The sequence below is a fragment of the Schistocerca cancellata genome, chromosome 7, assembly GCF_023864275.1.
Source record: "Schistocerca cancellata isolate TAMUIC-IGC-003103 chromosome 7, iqSchCanc2.1, whole genome shotgun sequence".
NCBI lineage: Eukaryota > Metazoa > Arthropoda > Insecta > Orthoptera > Acrididae > Schistocerca > Schistocerca cancellata.
The window spans coordinates 336,496,405-336,510,295 of NC_064632.1; positions in this window are offsets into that span (position 1 = coordinate 336,496,405).

Genomic DNA, 13,891 nt, shown 5'->3' on the forward strand with positions numbered 1-13,891 from the left:
CATAGCACAAGTGAAGCAAAAAATATGAAAATTGTTAAATTTTAATCACATCACATAAAATATATCGTTTTCCCATTAGAACTTACATTGCGTTTATCATCTGCCAAAAGTACAATAGGTAAATATTACTCAGTAGAAACACAAAATGTAAGTCGATGTTATGTTAAGTAGCCAAATATATATATTTTATTAAATCCTCTTTTTCTAGATAAATAAGCTGAAGGGCCCTGCTCGCTTTTCTTCCATATCCAGGTCTCTATCAGGAATTACTGAAGATGTTTTGATATGACCTTGGAGTTCCCGTGGCCGATATTTTGCCAGTATCGATATCGATAAAAGTGAAAAACTTCGAGATCCTCGTTTTCCAGTCTACATGAACAATCTACATACATAAGTTAGATTGAACTGAGCCTCAGAACACGAGTCCACGTCGTACTTAGCTATTTTTTTCCTAACGACGCAATAAATTTTGTTTTCACTGTCGCAGTAAAATAAGAGCAACACTTTGTTAAATGTGGATCGTTATTCAGACTAAACCGACAGAAAATAATTAGTGCTTTGACACACGAAAAAACTCTTCCGGTCAGTCTTGGCACTGAAGTCATAATTTTAGTGCATATATTCACAAGATCTCCTAGCACATGGAGATCCATAGTAACTTTGCAGTTAATCCGATTTAATTCTTTCCCCTGAGAGTTAAGACGTTGTCGTAGCCCCTGGTACTGTTCTGGAGGTCCACAAGTTACTGAAAATTGCAGCACGATGAATGATCACAAATAAAGAAATTATCCTTATTGTGATTATACGGTAAGTAGAAAGAAGGAGACAAAATTTGCACACGAATGTAGTGGTGGATATGATATGCAATTTTGTACACTTATAGCTATCACCTCTGACAGCAACAAAGTCTCTTGCTCGGCTGTTCATTGAGTGTAAATGAGCTTTGATGACGGATACTATAACGTAATTTCTTGCTACTTCAGCTCTACTGGTGGGATCCGAACCCCATCGACAAACTTTCACATGTTTCTCAGGTATACCATTATTTATTGTATGAGTTATCCACTGACTCCCGCGGCTCGTTACAGACAACATAACCAGTGACAATTGCTCGTACTGGAGAACAAAAATGGAGAATGTCGTGCAGTTTAAAAGACCCTGAATGCGAATTAGGGTACAAGATGTCTCATTCTATTTTCCGCATCACCATTAAAGAATTTCCCAAAAGATGTGGGCTTATTCACTCTTCTTTTATTATGAGAGAGAAGGAGCCGGTGCACAGTGCGAAAGAGGCTGAAAAGTGAAAAACACTCGGACAGTGTTTGTTGTATAAAAAGAGAGAAAGGCACAATGGCAAGTGAGAGGGAAAGAGGGACACAGTGTCAGTGCGACCCAGAAAATATTAGATACAGGCTCCCAGGTAGATGCTATTTTCCTTGACTTCCGGAAGGCGTTCGATACAGTTCCCCACTGTCGCCTGATAAACAAAGTAAGAGCCTACGGAATATCAGACCAGCTGTGTGGCTGGATTGAAGAGTTTTTAGCAAACAGAAAACAGCATGTTGTTATCAATGGAGAGACGTCTACAGACGTTAAAGTCGGAAGTTCCATGCGGCTTTTCGTGGATGATGCTGTAATATAGAGAGAAGTTGCAGCATTAGAAAATTGTAGCGAAATGCAGGAAGATCTGCAGCGGATAGGCACTTGGTGCAGGGAGTGGCAACTGACCCTTAACATAGACAAATGTAATGTATTGCGAATACATAGAAATAAGGATCCTTTATTGTATCATTATATGATAGCAGAACAAACATCTGGTAGCAGTTACTTCTGTAAAATATCTGGGAGTATGCGTGCGGAACGATTTGAAGTGGAATGATCATATAATATTAATTGTTGGTAAGGCGGGTACCAGGTTGAGATTCATTGGGATAGTCCTTAGAAAATGTAGTCCATCAACAAAAGAGGTGGCTTACAAAACACTCGTTCGAACTATACATGAGTATTGCGCATCAGTGTGGGATCCGTACCAGATCGGGTTGACGGAGGAGATAGAGAAGATCCAAAGAAGAGCGGCGCGTTTCGTCACAGGGTTATTTGGTAACCGTGATAGCGTTACGGAGATGTTTAACAAACTCAAGTGGCAGACTCTGCAAGAGAGGCGCTCTGCATCGCGGTGTAGCTTGCTCGCCAGGTTTCGAGAGGGTGCGTTTCTGGATGAGGTATTGAATATATTGCTTCCCCCTACTTATACCTACCGAGGAGATCACGAATGTAAAATTAGAGAGATTAGAGCGCGCACGGAGGCTTTCAGACAGTCGTTCTTCCCGCGAACCATACGCGACTGGAACATTAAAGGGAGGTAATGACAATGGCACGTAAAGTGCCCTCCGGCACACACCGTTGGGTGGCTTGCGGAGTATAAATGTAGATGTAGATGTAGATTTGACAGTGACAGAGCTGCGCTAGGAAATGTGTGAAGGAGATAGCGCCTGTGGGAGAGGAATAAATTAAGATGAAAGTGGCTCAGAGCCTGTGATAATGTGAGACAGAGTGTGAGAATGACAATGAGCATGAGAGAGATAGTGTCAGTGACAGGAGACAACAACAGTGAAAAGGAACGAATGAGACACTAGCGGTAAGGGGATAGTGACAGTGAGAGGAAACAGTAGTATTAGGAGGGAACGAAGAAGTCTGTGGCTGTGGCACAGGTGACAATGACAGAGAGACACAAAGAGATAATAACAATGAGTTGGGCTGAGTGAGTGAAAATGGGAAAATGGGAGTGGTTTTGTACGTGCAACTTACAGCGGTGGACTAGTAGATGTGATCGGGAGTTGGGACGTGAGAGGTGAATTGCGTGTTAAAAAGACAGCAAATATGTTCAAATGCCAAAACAGTTGGGAAAATGCTTAAAGGTGCTGAGGAAGGTAGAATGAGGTACCTGTTACCCCACTTTTCTTTTATAGACTTATAATGAACAGGAAAATTTGCGCCTTTTTTGTGCTCATATAGGAACATTTTCCTCCGGTTACGTAGATATTTACGTCCATCATGATAGTGACCGAAGAACTACGACTCATCTGAAACCATGACGTGGCGCCAAATGTGCTTTCAGAATTGTCGTTCCGTCCTCCACTAAAGGCCCACCTATGGTGGCGTGTCGAGGGAAGTCGCAAGTATGGTTGCCACACTTACAACCCTTTGCTCTCCAAACGTCGTCACACTGTTCGTGTGGCTTCGTGTCTTGCGACAAACAAGTCAGATTCGTAACTCACGGTCCGTGGCGTTGTCCTAGATGCTGGAAGTCGGGGAAAAACGATATCTCTTGTGTGCTGATGGCGTGACGCTTCTGAGATCCTAAATGAAGTACCGTATAGCTATTTTGTACACATTGATTCCTTATTCACCAGATACATTGTGACATTCTCACCAACAAGAGTAGGAATATCTCGGTACGCTAACTAGTGCCTCGGTATTCCGTGATATTGCAGTTTACGAATTCCGACACGTTGGAAGGGGCACATATTAAGACAAATGGTTATGAATTATGTGCATGTATCATGAGAAATGTCAGTTTGTTTGGCTTATTTTACACTTTATTTGCAATGTTTATAATTTTTCAGCAATTTTCATGTCGAACACATGACTGATACGTATTCTTTGGCTACCACAGGTTGTAGTATTACTAGATGGAGCTTAGGCAAGTGAAGCTGTCGGAAATATTTGTCGGCCAGAGATGATGATGATGATGATGGTGATGATGATAATGACGACGTTTGGAGTGGGGGCCGCTCAACTGCGCAGTTATCAGCGTCCGTACCAATTCCCAACCTTTGCTCAGTCCAATCACGCCACTTGCATGAAAGATGATTAAATGATGAGGACAACATAAACACGCAGTCATGTCGAGGCAGGTGAATTGACCCCGACGGGAATCGAACCCGGGACCCCGTGCTAGGCCAGAGAGTGCGGGAGTTTGTTGTCACGGCAGTGTGAGGAAGTTGGATGCCAGATGTGCTGCACAGAGATTTTTATTTGGAAGGCTCCATGATGCGTGATTGACAATTGTGCAAGGTATAGTAAGACTGCATAGATAGACATCTCGTTTGTAAGCATGGGTAGTTCGCAGGGAGTTTCCTTTGCTGCTAGTACTACTTTATTAAATATTTTAGAGCATATATTTCGCTGTTGTTAACGCTATATACGTGTTTATATGCACAGAGAATTATCATTCAAGTGTTCAATATTCTATGAGGGACGTTAAATAAGTAACGCAACACATTTCTCCCTGATCAGTTTCCGTTGAAATAATGGGAATTCGTTGTGGGACATTGTGTAATATTCGCGCTTCAATCCCTATACTTTCATGAAGTTCTGGTAGGTGACGGCGCCAGACGTAGCCTTTACAATGGCGTCTGTAGCGGCGGTCCCTTCCTGCCAGAGAGCCTTCACTGAGCTTCTTTTGGTGGAAAAGCAGAGAATCGAAGATATTCGTAGGTGCTTGCATGACTTCTACGGAGACTTGACAGTCAACAAAGGCTTGGGGAGCTGTTCGACGATGTGTGTCATCTTTGGAAGAAGGTCCACTCTCCCACCTGCCGGCTGGCCGCCACAGATGTGATGCCTGCATTGTTGGAACGTGCGGACACCTTCATTCGAGGTGATCCACGGATTAATCAAACGCCTCGCTGCATGACTGGACGTCTCTGTTGGACTTCTCTTCCCCATCCACCAAGCAATCCGGATGTCACGCCGTCCAATTTTCATCCGTTTGGCACAACGAAGAGTGCACTCCACTTGAAGCAGTTCGTCGTCAACGGAAAGTTTATTGATGCAGCCAACCGTAGGCTCCGACCTCTGCCAGTAGCGTGTTTCCATGTGGACGTACACTATGTGATCAAAAGTATCCGGACACCCCAAAAACATATGTTTTTCATATTACTTGCATTGCGCTGCCACCTACTGCCATGTACTTCATATCAGCGACATCTGTAGTCATTAGATATCGTTAGGGAGCAGAATGGAGTGCGCCGCGGAACTGACTTCGAACGCGGTCTGGTAATCGGGTGTCACTTGTGTCATACGTCTGCACGCGAGATTTCCACACTCCTGAACATACCTAGGTCCACTGTTTCCGATGTGATAGTGAATTGGAAGCGTGAAGGGACACGTACATCACAAAATCGTACAGGCCGACAAACTGCATCAGGATCCACTGCAAGTACGATGACAGCTAGGTGGGAGGTGAGAAAACTTGGATTTCATGGTCGAGCAGCAGCTCATAAGCCACACATGACGTCGGTAAATGCCAAACACCGCCTCGCTTGGTGTAAGGAGCGTAAACATTGGACGATTGAGCATTGGAAAAACTTTTTGTGGAGTGATGAATCATGGTACACAATATGGCGATCCGATGGCAGGGTTTTGGTATGGCGAATTCCCGGTGAACGTCATCTGCCAAGGTGTGTAATGTCAACAGCAAAATTCGGAGGCGGTGGTGTTATGGTGTGATCATGTTTTTCATGGAGCGTATTGATTTCCAGCATTACCGATGGAGGGCGCCATAAACTTTTACGTCATTTTCAGTCAGGTGTCCGGATACTTTTTATCATATAGTGTGCAAGCCTAATCAGTAAGGTGGTGCAAGACATTCGCATTGCACGAGGATAATAGGGTTTTGTAGCCAAAAGGACAGGGAATATTATTTTGTATCGAAATCCTGAATAAAAGTAACTTGCTTTCGGAAAAAATACCTGTTTCCACCTCCATCAATTAGTTAAAGATATTTCTTTAGGAATAGGAAAAAGTGGATTTTACATAATTAAAAGTAGTGTATCTTGAAAGTATTCAGTACGATGTATGACAACGACGAGAAAGACGATGTCGAGAAAGGGTAATAGTTCATGATATTTCGAGTTTTTTTTTTCTACGTTATTAAAATGCTTCGGTCTAACTGCAAAATATCTTCTTACTTATTTATGTAACATTTCACTCAAGCGTATATTCACTGCTTAAAGAAGAAATATGTTTAGTAATTGCAGTGTTATGCGCTGCACCATTGTGTGAAATGTGATTATAGTTTTTGAAAAACAGAAAACAATGCTTAATTTGCTGAAACAGCCAGGTAAATGAATTAAACAAGCAAACTGCTGCACAGTGATTCGTTTCAGTTCATAATGTCTGCAGTGCAGACAGAGATTTCACATAAATTTACTGGAAGCGTTTTATAACAGGGCACAGTTGTGTTACGCAACAATTAGCCTCTATGTATGGTTATTTCATGAGAATGTTGTTGTAAGTGTTATTTACAATTATCCTTCACATTCATTTACAGACAGTCAGATGTAGTTTGGGTTAAGTATCGCATACATCAGAAGCAATTGGCACAATTATGTTCGTGTTTAAAAGTAGGGTACCAAAGGCGATTCTAGATAAGACTCAGTATTTGTAACTTAAAACTAGTCTCTGGGGAGAGGTTTTGCCACGCACACAGTTACTAAAAATAAAAGCACATTAGTTTCAACGAGCCCACTAACTTTTATCTTTTTTACCCAAGGTATAACACGGTCTGTCACAAGAAACCAACATTTAAATCTCATTTCCAAATGAGAAATTATCGTCAAATGTTTCTGCACCATGACTATCTGCTGATCGATTAATCGCATCCGCCAGAGCACGCTATCAATGTGCAGTCTCTGGTTTCCGGGAGTACGCCTAACGCAAGGTAGTATCACGGACATGTGGGGAGCTGGAAGGTATGCGAGAGTGACAAGGAAGTGAGCATGACGCGTTGACGAATGCCGAGGTGCGGCGACAGCTCAGCAAACAGTAACCATGGAGACGACGCTAGTACGAGGAAAATAGCTTTGAACTGACTGGCGACACCACTGAAGACAGAAAACAAGCAGCCGAGCTATCCACATCGTCCACGTCGTGCATCTGGACGAGCTAGCAGTTTGGTTCTACAGCCGAGCTGACTGAGGACGGCAGTACACCACCAATAGCACCTTCTACGTCTGTTTTCACTGCGTGGTCTTTGATGATTTTATAAGGTTAGGTACTAAAGTACTCAGTAATTGTTACTTCTTATTACAAATGTAAAATATCACCTTTACAAAGTGTTATATTAGCGGAAGATAGTTGGGATTTGAAGAGGCGAAACTGTTAACGGACAGTTAGAGCTTCCTGGAAAAGAAAATTATATTTTGAAATAAATGTAAGTTTTGGTTCGGCAAGTAAACAAGCACGCTGCACTCGTTCTCTACCACTGTTCTGCTTTCATTGCAAACTAAATGCAGATGACATTTCTCGTACCGACTGCGTGCAATTTTGCGGAAATGCTGATCAACTGCATACCTTCTGTATGAGTGTAATACAATCATTACCAATTTGCCTTCAGAGTTCTTACAGCATTATTGGCCAGCGATGTAGTTAGGCTCTCATTTGCAGTGTCGCCAACGTGCTGTGGACGGCATCGACCTTTAAGAAGTCAGCGCGCATCCGCAGCCTGGACGGCGTCCAAGGCGAGAGCAAAGTACCCGAGTCTGAGGAGCCATCCATCGCCCAGGCGAGCCACGGGCCACTACGTGCTCAGGGTTTCTAGGCGGACGTCTCTCCTGACCTGTTAGGGCCTCATGAGTGTCAAGAAAGTTTTAGTGATATAAAAAGCGATAAGAATTTACTGATACGACTGCCACAAGTCGTAACAGATTCTTACTTACTTATTACTTAACCAACAAAAGAGGATCACACAAATGCAACACATTGTTACCTATCCAACAAAAGAAGAACACATCTGCTTTCCGAGAGCACTGTACAATCTAAAATGAACGTAGTAAATAGACCATAAAAGGTAAAGGTATCCAGATGAATGGGTATAGTTGCTTAACATTGCCACTTAACGACGAATACCTTTCGTAAGGTCGACGGCTGCTCTCATGAATTACATCAGTAGTAAATAATAAGATGAGAAACACTTAGTGTTGGAAGAAGTACTAATGAGACTAACAACTCGACTGCCTATAATTTAGTGTAACTGCTTTATCCTGCGACTGCGACTTCTCAGCAAGACAGCAGAGTCTGGCGGGTTGCCGAGCTACAGGTTTACTACTGGCATCTCAACATAGACGGGCACACATCAGTGTCAATAAACAAATCGACCATCACACACACAATGGTATGCTTACAAGCTAACTTACAAATGCATCTATTGAAACTCGTGACGGCAGTGTCACCACCCACAGCACTCATGCTGAGCTACAGTCGCTTGTGATGTCGCGGAAATACGACTATCTTACTTGCACCAATCACGTGTCTGCAGGCATATGGAGAGAGTAAGTACCCCTCGCCTGTACTTAAGGGACATCCACCACCAGGGTGGTCAGTTCCAACTGTAGCTCCAGTCCCAGATGATCAACGCAGAAGCACCGCTACCAGCAGCCAGTCGCCACAGAAGCCATCGCACTCCTCTGGCCACTGCCTCGTTAGACTCTGTTATTGAGGGATGCTATGCAGCCCGGTTGGACTTAGATTGTGACAGAAAGTTCGGTAGCTAAAAGCAGTGACTCACTTCCTGCGGGACTTTGGCTATTAGTATTAATCATTCATACTTTGTGAAATAGTTGGAGAGTGACTTTTCAATTTCCTTGTGGAACTTTTTCAGTAACTATCGTACTGTGAATCATTCAGACTAGCGAGGACTTGTGTCTCCAGATAACAGTCAGTAAATATTTCATTTTAAGTTCTTATTTGTAATAAAAGTGTTGTTATACTCTACAGCCTGGAAAGCTTCCTCTTTGGTCATTACATTAGCTACCAAGGGAATACCAAAGAGCCACAGGTGAAATTAGAATAACTAAGTTGGAATTTATATGACTCTTTGCTGATCACGTCATGTGCAGTAAGTATGCACAGATACACAAACTGGGGCAGTAAAATGTCTAACTCTCCAGATCCTCACCACTAAGGTGATTATAATAAGAAGTACCAGTGCCTACGATTGGGCACACATCTTCTGAAACCAGCGTGCTGACCATTTTAGACGTCATACGATCAGTTTGTGCTTTGAGGTGCTACTCCATTGAGTGCTGGCATTAAGCTCCTTGCTAGTAATGGGCAAGACAGCGATTAAATTCCGTATTTAGTAGGCTTTTTCTTTATGTCTATCCACTCCGGTTGTAAAAGTAGTAGGTAAGACTGAATCAGAAGTAAAGTCGATAATGAAACAGAATAAAATTTGGTCAATAACTTTTCTTTATTTTAATTGTTTGAGTGAGTATACGTGACAAAAAAGGAGCTTCTGTAATACTATCTCTTCCAGTAATGACAATCATCTCTTTAAAAAATTAAAAGATTAACTGATCTTCCGAACTGTAGAATAATTTCACCAAAAATATAAGTGGATATCCACCTACTCTTCCTGACTGATCATAGCTAACTGGTTTAACGGCTGACTCTGCGTAGCGTGTGTATCTTCGTAGTACAACACGTAACACAGTCCATAATTCGTCTGAAGTTCTGATAAACACGAAAAAAGAGAAACACCTTGAAACATTGCGAAACACATTTAAATGCAGTGAAACAGGAAGACACCATAAAATGTAGACTTCAGTACTTCTACAGATGAATGTATAACACACGTTAATGAAGCACAAATGAAAGGTGTATCAAAAGAGAAAGTATTCGCCAATATTCAGGTATAATCTTTTTCTGAGAAAAAGCGTGTAACGGAAGAAGTTGTTCTGAATTGAACTTTAGGTTACTGGAAAGTGTAATTTAACATGCCTGGGAATTAAGTTATATGAGGTATTTTATACGTAACAACAATAAGAAGTCTAAGTGTAACTTCATTATACCAGGTGATTCGAAAATGAAGAACAGATTTCAATTCTTTAATACATAGAAACAACAGAAGACAGAAACACACTGCGCATGTCACTGTATAATGCAAATTCGAGATATTGAAACAGCTGCGCTGTTATTTATTTGTAGAAACATGCTGACTAGACAGCAATATAAATAATTATGGCCGGCCGGAGTGGGCGAGCGGTTCTAGGCGTTTCAGTCTGGCACCGCGCGACCACTACGGTCGCAGGTTCGAATCCTGCCTTGGGCATGGTTGTGTCTAATATCCTTAGGTTAGTTAGGTTTAAGCAGTTCTAAGTTTACTATACACTGTGGACAAGGTTGCAATCATGTCAGGAAAATCATAGACTATGAAGAGAATTTGTGCTGTTATGATAACAAGCGTGACCTAAATTTTTCTGGTCAAAATTATGAAAACCTAGTTAAAAGCAAAGTAGAGGAAGAAATTAATTTGGACAGTGATCAAAAGAGACGGTAGGAAAATTTATTGTGGGAATTTCAAGATGTTTCCAATGAAAAACCTGGAAGAGTCAGAAATTATCAATGCACTTTACACCTTAAAAATCACGAACCTTCTTTCCTCAAGCCTTATAGTATTACTTTTGCAAAAAGAAAATAAGTAGAGAGTGAAATACAAAAAAATGGATGCATGGGGTATAATCGAAAGACGTAGCAATGACTATAATAATCCTTTGGTGGTGGTTTCCAAACGTGGAGGGGGTGTTAGACTTGTACTTGATTCTAGGCACCTTAACAAATTTTTGAAAAGAGAAAATGATAACCCAAAAACATAGATGAACTGTTACATAAATGTGAATGTGTGAAATTCATGAGCAGCTTAGACTTAACTTCCGGCTTTCACCAAATTTCTTTAGAAATAAATTCTAGAAAATACACTGCAGTTTTGTATGGGGGAAAAAGTTATCATTACTGTGTTGTACCATTTGGACTAATTGTTTCTGTTGCTGAGTTTATTAGAACATTAGACCTTGTTTTGGGGGATGAACTACTGCCTAAACTTACTATATATGTAGATGATATTTTGATTTCTGGAAAAACATGGGAACGACATTTTGTATTGGTAACATAGGTGTGTACAAAATTAAGGGAATGGGGTATGACCTTAAAGTTAGAAAAATGTAAATTTGGAGTAAGTGAATTGAAATATTTGGGGCACATTATTTTGGAAAAGGGGATTGAACCTGACAGAGAAAAATTGAAGCTATAGAGAATTTTCCTGTTCCTAAAAATAAACAAAACAATTAAAATCATTTTTTGGTCTTGTTGGATTTTACAGAAAGTATTTCATTACTCAAGTTATGAATGCTTCTTGTTTATGTGATCTACATCTACATCTACATCTACATCTATACTCCGCGAGCCACCTTACGGTGTGTGGCGGAGGGTACTTATTGTACCACTATCTGATCCCCCCTTCCCTGTTCCATTCACGAATTGTGCGTGGGAAGAACGACTGCTTCTAAGTCTCCGTATTTGCTCTAATTTCTCGGATCTTTTCGTTGTGATCATTACGCGAGATATATGTGGGCGGTAGTAATATGTTGCCCATCTCTTCCCGGAATGTGCTCTCTCGTAATTTCGATAATAAACCTCTCCGTATTGCGTAACGCCTTTCTTGAAGTGTCCGCCACTGGAGCTTGTTCAGCATCTCCGTAACGCTCTCGCGCTGACTAAATGTCCCCATGACGAATCGCGCTGCTTTTCGCTGGATCATGTCTATCTCTTCTATTAATCCAAGAAAAAGAAAGAAAAATACTGTCTGGAATTGGTCATCTGTTTGTCAAAAAGCATTTGATGATATAAAGAAACAACTTTCACAGAGCAGAATTCTATATAGGCCTGACATGTCTTTACCCTTCTGTTTGATGGCTGACAGCAGTGATACAGGATTAGGAGCACATTCATTTCAGAAAAAAGTAGTAAGAGATCATATTGAACACCGTTCCATTGCATTTGCTAGTAGAGTATTACAAAAGTATGAAAAAACTTACGCTATGAGTGAAAAAGAACTTTTGGCTATACATTGGGCTTCAAAAAAATTTAAAAATTATCTTCTTGGACACAAAGTAATTGTTTTCTCCGACCACAAAGCACTAAGTTACCTACAGGAGTGTAGGCTTTATCACAGTAGAATCACCAGATTGGCATTATTTTTACAACAATTTGAATATGAAATTAAATATATTAAGGGGAAGGAAAATGTTATTGCTGATGCACTTTCTAGGTCACCTATTGGGCTAAATTTGGATAATGAAACAGGCATTGATGACAAAAATTTCAAAATCATGTATTTTAAGGGGTTAAAGGAAGAAGGAGATACTTGAAAAAATTGTAATAACAGTAGGAGACACCAAAATCGTGATGAAAATTGGAAAATGGTAAAAAGTTATTTGGCAGTTAAGCAAAAGGTAGATGATTATTATATGGTACAGAAAGTGATTCTGTTCAGAAGATAAAGACCTGATTTGGATGACTGGAAATTATGTTGGCCTGAGCAGCACATAGACACATTCGTTAAGTATATACATGAGAGCTTTGGACATTGTGGTTCTGTCAAATGCATACAAAATATTCAGGAAAATGTCTTCTTTTATAATATTGCCAGCAGAGTGAAGAAAAAACTAGCAGCCTGTGACTGATGCCAAAGATTAAAGGTGAGTAATCAAACATGCAGAGGGATGATGCAAAATATTTTGACCAGCAAAAATTTAGAGCTGACACCTTGCAACATTTATGGACCCCTCCCCGAGTCAAAAGGAGATTACAGTTTTATCTTTGTGATCGTTGACATATTCTCAAAATTCATCAAATTGTATCCATTAAGGAAAGCCACAAGTAAACAGATTACATCTAAATTAACCAGTGATTATTTCAATAAGGTAGGTACTCCACAAGCAATCTTGTCAGACAATGGCTCACGATTTACATAAAAATATGGAAAGATTTTGTTGAAAATGCAAACATAAAACGTATTTTGATTTCAGTTTATCACCCATCCAGTAATCCAGGAGTGAGGTACATGAGAGAGATAGGGAGGTTGTGCAGAACATGTTGGAGTAAGAACCATGTAAATTGGATTCAATATGTAAAAGATTTCGAAGACATAATGAACAGTTTGCAACATACATCCATTGGCTTTTCACCATTCAAAACTATGTTTAACAAAGACCCACTAGCTTTTTTACTGAAAACATAGATTTTCCAGTGTGTCAGATTTTGTCACCTCAGGAGAGAGAACAAATTGTAAAAGACACCATGAAAAAACAAGCAGATTACAAAAAGAGAAGACACGATGCAAAAGGCAGGTTTCCACACATTAATATTGGTGATTTGGTTTTGGATAAAATGAAAGAAAAATCTAAACTTCTGACTTCATAATTAAAGAAATTTTTTGACATTTATATAGGGCCATTTGAGGTGAAAGAAAATCCTGACACAAATGCTTACAGATTGATCCATCCAAAGTCTAAGAAGTTATTTGGTTTGAGGAATGTAACTGAACTGAAACCTTATAAGTCTGATACCTAGATGGAAGTTTGCAAATCTCAATAACCTGGAATACAAGGAAAATTTTTCACATTTTATATTGTTTATGAAGTTTGTTTCCTATCATGTGATATGGAAACTATATATGGTACTGAAGCTTACTTATTGCTGACAGGAAGTTTAAAATGATTTTGCTTGATGAACCACGTACACACGTAATATACATACTATTCAATATACATATGGCTAGACGTAAGAAAATATTTTGATGGTTGCTTCTGCATTTTATTTTCTTTGTGTGGTAGGACATGTGCTATTTTAGTTGTAGTTTACTCATGTTAGTTATTAGACATTTGACAATCATATTTTGTGCTTACTACTATTTCCTTCATGTGCTGATGTCATTTATGCTGAAAACATTTTCTGAGCCTATATGTTGGAAAAGACTGAAATTGGAACATTATGAACAGGCTATACATGCTTATTTGACCACTTGACAGTTGTGATGTGGGAAATT